Here is a 5,022-nt window from a genome sequence, read left to right on the forward strand (position 1 = left end):
GTAATATTTCCCTAGGGAATTTTTACCGGGGGTAACTGCGCACTAGTGTTTATATACCCCCGAGGATTTTGTCAGGGGGTAACATTACTCTAGGGACTATATACCCCCCGGTACGAAATCACTAGAGGATTATTACCTCCTCGCGGCCGAGGGGGGTAAATTATCCCTAGGGTTATTTTACCCCCCGGTAAGAAATCCCTAGAAGAATCGTACCCCCAAGGGATGAGGGGGGTTTAATGACCCTAGGAATAATTTACCCCTCAATAAGAAATTCCTAGGGGAATTTTGCCCCCTCTCACTGCCTGCGGATTGAGAGCTGAGCCGAGCTGAGCATCAGGAGTGCGTCGCGCAGCTGCAGTAGCTTATAATTGGCTGTGAGAGTTAAAGATTGGTTGTGCCAGATAAGCTTCTCCTACTGTAACTACTACACTCCTGGTAAAGAAAGAAGGTAGGCGCCCCTGGAGAGGAGTCTCTTGTTTCCACCAGTAAGAAATTATTGGGACTAAAAGGACGACGTTGTGCAAGGCGACGACACATACAAAATTCGACCATACCTGAACAAGTCAAGACACGTCTTCGCCCCCGGAACCACTGCCAAAAACCTGTGCAGAATACAGGAAGTAACGATGTGGTCGTTGTTGTTTGTCGACAGAGTTTGTTCGTCGAAGTGAAAGGTCCCGAAGACACACTCGGCCCCCATCAAGTCAAGTGGCTCGAGTTCCTAAGAAGTCATGAAGCACAAGTGGAAATTGCAATTGTTCAGGTTCGAACGGAAGCTAAATACATTAGGGAAGCATTCGACATGATCGTTAGACGGACAACTGACCCGAAGGACGCGACGCCCGACGAGCTCACTAAGCTACTAGTATTCCTGACCAACTTCAGAAAAGAATGGATTGACGGCAACAAGCCAGAGGTGTTCTCACTCCGCAAACGTCACTTCCATACGACGAGCGGGCATGAGTCACTCCACAGAAAACTTAACACCATGCTCAATAACTATGGCCGTCCCAGTTTTTTGGAAACTTTTAAGTAAGTTTTCAAACTTTTCACTGGGTATGCCGCCCCCTTACTTTTCTTTGTCCTGATTACTAATTTTTTTCGTTTCTTTCCACAGCACTTACGACGTATGGAGCACGAGGAACATCACAACCTTCACACCACACTAGAGACTGGACACAAGACTAGGAAACACAACACCAAGAGACTAAACAAGAAGCAATTCAACCACAGGGGACTACTTTTTGACCAAGACATTAAAGACGCCTACACTGACTTCGAACTAAACGAAAACCTGAGTAGCTTCCTCACACTGGCGGCAAAAAATGTGCGTAAGCATGTAGAAATTTTTGAAGGTTTTGACGATGATTTGGAGCTTCCCGAGTAAGTGTTATTGGCTGAGGGATTAGCGAAGCCTATTTGGCTGAGCGATAGCGAAGTCTGTTACTCCAGTGATTGGCTGAGCGATAGCGATAGTACATTTACCTAGTAATCAAAAAGTTTCGTGTCTGTCTGTGTGTCTGTCTGTTTGTCTGTAATCACGACAACTCGAGAACGGTTTGAGCTAGGTAGGAAATTTTTAGTGTGACTTTGTATCATAAAAAGCAAGAACTGTATTGATTTTAAGCCCTCTAGCTGAAAAATTGGCTCGTCAATAAAATCAAAAACGAAAAACCCAAAATATTACTTATTTTCAGCAATATTTTATCTCTTCGTTTTAAGACGTAACTCGTCAAAGTAGAACCCCGAAAATGACCCCAAATCATTTCAATGTTGTTTATCCGATATTTGATGGTCTCTGGATGGGCAACTCGTCGAAATAAAATCTTGGCGGTAAAATGTGTGCCTTTTGGAGCCGAAGGCCGATCTACGACTCTGTCTTTTGCCCGACTCGGATGTCAGCGCCGCAGGCCTATGTAGATGGATGCCAGGGGCGTCGCAGCGTAACAGTGTTTCGTGAGATATCGCGAAGCCCGTTACGCGAGACGTGGTGTGGCGTGCATCTACCTAGCACTCCGTCTGGTCGGAAATAACTTTCTCTCTCTCTCTGTGTGTGTGTGTGTGTGTGTGTGTCTGTCCGCACGATAACTCGAGAACGAATTGAGCTAGCGACTTGAGAATTTCAGAGTCGTTATGAACCACAAGGTAGACGTACGCCAGGACCACGTCTCGAGTAACAGGCTTCGCGATATCTCACGAAACACTGTTACGCTGCAACGCGCCTGGCGCACATACAGCTAGGCCTGCGGTGCTGACACCCGAGACGGGTCCCACAAAAAATGATTTTTTACCATTTCCTAAGGAGTAACTCATCAAAGTAGAGCCCGTTGGGCGAAAATTTCTGCACCTGTGAGCGCCGTGTCCAGGTGAACGCGGAAGAGCTGCTGCGCCTCGTGAGCTCCACGTCGTCCCCTGCAGCAACACGCAGCCGGCCTGGCCGAGGCCCTGACCACCGCCGGCGCCGCGCGGCCCCAGCTGCACCTGTGAGCGCCGTGTTCAGGTGAACGCGGAAGAGCTGCTGCCCCTCGTGAGCTCCACGTCGTCCCCTGCAGCAGCACACAGCCGGCCTGGCCGAGGCCCTGGCCCTGATCCCTGCCGGCGCCGTGGCAAGGAGGAACGGTACTCGAACCTTTAGTCTGAGGCTCTCTCTTCGCGGAGGTCACCGAGGTTCAAACCACAGATATTTATTTTTGTTACCGGCATATTGATATTTTTAACTCAATAGAATTATTGAGAAAATGTATTTAGAGGGAGAATAAATCATTGAAAGTCGTGAGTACTGTACTGATTTAATGCAGACAGTTCAAAGTTGGAGGAATCCCAGGGAATACTTCAAGTCTTCCTCTCGTCATTATCAGATGTTAGCTTTTTCTGCTGCCGTTCAGACTTTCGGGGAAGTACGTATTGGTGTTCGAAAGTGAACACTGTTTTGTCCTAGCAGCACACCAAGTTTACATGTTAATATTGAATAAGTGAGATTGATGCACAAATTATACAGAATGGGGCACATACTTACATGATTAATTGAATCTGTGCTGACCACGATGATGGAGCTGCAACTCAGAGCCCTGCTAGTTAGTTGGGAACCAGTCTCAGTACCAGTTTGGGTACTAATCTCAGTGCCAGTATTGGGACGTTCCAGTCGAGTTTGGGTGGACACTGATCTCGTATGAGGGTTGAAATGATGAGATAATCCAGAATGAGCGCAGGAGGGGAATTGGGAACATGGGAAGAAGGGAGGTGCGGAATGAGAGGGGTATGGAGGGCGACAGGGTGGTTGAAACTGAGGGCAACAGTATGGATAAAAAGAAGGGCGACAGGGTGGATGGAAAGGAAGGCGAGGAGAGGGTGGATGGAAAGGAGGGCGTGAGGGTGAATAGAAAGGAGGGCGTGAGGGTGGATAGAAAGGAGGGCGTGAGGGTGGATAGAAAGGTGGATAGAAAGGAGGGCGACACCTGTGATCCATGGTAGCTGAAACCATAAATTACAAATCCTGTAAAAGAAGCTGCAGAGGGATACAGAATTGTAATTCAGAATTTTATGATATGCATATCTTTGCGACAATATTTGCCAAAAATTAGCTTTACCCCATATATTTGTATAGATTTAAATGAACATCAACAATTACTAACAAAACATGTATCAAGGGATACAGTTATCTTTTATAATTAACATCAATCGCTGGGTTAGATAGGTAAATTTAAAGATCAGTTCCTCTCCAAGTAAAAGACTTAACAAGTCTAAATTTCAGTTAAGGAACAAACGTCAGGCAGCACAAAATAGAAAATAATCGTATCGTAATCGAAGTACAGCAACAGCAAATTATCAAAATGCTAGCAGGTTTGTATGTAAATTCTTAATGTTGGTAATTTCCACAAATTGTAATGCATCTCTTTGTTCATAAACCACATCACTCCTTACCGAAGATTAAGTTATCAGTAGATCGAGGTACAAAGCGTAACTTTATGGGTTCAATTCAATGACGACTTGACCTGAGACAAAGCAAGCGCGTAGTGTAACAAAGAGAAACGCCTAAACTAAAGTTCGGACCAGATGACAAGACAGCCACGGTTGTTCCGTCTGTGGGTACCGTGTATGTTCTCATACTGCTTATTGCCACTCACACTGTGAATAAGCATGTCTCTAAGGAATTGGCAACAGCGTTCGTAGCAGACGGTTCTAAACAGCTGTGTTCTGAGCTATCTCAGAGGGAAATTACTGAAACGTATCTTAAGTTTTCGTTGACTTGTAGATCTTACTAGTTAATATCACACATTAGACGTTTTGACACGCTGCAAGAAAGTCGAGTGCCTGTTCCCGTTAAAGTCAGTAAAACTTTCGTGTGATATGTGTAGACTGTTAAATACCTTCAGCTTAACCTCTTCAATGACCAGTGTCAAATTAACATATAATTCTGAATTATAAGCTTGCGCTTCTCAAAGTGAACTGGTCTAACCAAGTACGCAGCGTGTCAACAAAAGATCCCACTAATGATGGAACAAACAGGTTGAGAGAAAGTGAAATCACTACCATTGGGCTTAAAGATGACATTACAATTTAATTTTGAATCAGTTTTCTTATTGCAGTGCAAGAAAACCTGAAGACAAACAAATATTTTAGTTAAAAATTAATAAGGAGCCGAAGCCGTTAGAGAGCAAAGTAGAATGCAAAACAACAAACTCAGGAGAGAATGGTTCCTAAACTTAATGAAAAGCTGGTATAAAGATAAAATCTTCAAAGGTGCAAGAAGGTACACATGGCACTTACAAAGAAGTCTTTAACCATAACATTACTTAAGGGGGCAGACTTGTGAAATACAAGGGTTTGGGAGATATTTTATTTTAAAAAAACTACGAATCGCAGCAATATAAACGAAAGACCCTTTTCATAAGAATGAATTGGGCTACAGTTTGGCGTATGCACATATAGTGCCCACCTCCGGGAACCCGGTCTTCTTGGCCTCGAAGTGGACGGTTGCACCTCGACGTGGCGTGCACGATTTGGACCGAACAGATGGACCTG

At 44.8% G+C, this 5,022-nt stretch overlaps 1 long non-coding RNA gene across 1 annotated transcript; it reads right to left on the bottom strand.

Annotated features, from left to right (window-relative positions):
- Positions 1–2,770: 2,770 nt before the first annotated feature.
- Positions 2,771–4,070, bottom strand: LOC113217049 (uncharacterized). The gene is made up of 3 exons (XR_008012141.1): positions 3,922–4,070; positions 3,017–3,471; positions 2,771–2,934 (listed from the first exon to the last, which is right to left on the bottom strand). It is a non-coding gene; the product is annotated as an uncharacterized LOC113217049 (long non-coding RNA).
- Positions 4,071–5,022: the final 952 nt, after the last annotated feature.

The sequence above is a fragment of the Frankliniella occidentalis genome, unplaced genomic scaffold, assembly GCF_000697945.3.
Source record: "Frankliniella occidentalis isolate FOCC.00 unplaced genomic scaffold, Focc_3.1 Scaffold521, whole genome shotgun sequence".
Classification (NCBI taxonomy): Eukaryota; Metazoa; Arthropoda; class Insecta; order Thysanoptera; family Thripidae; genus Frankliniella; species Frankliniella occidentalis.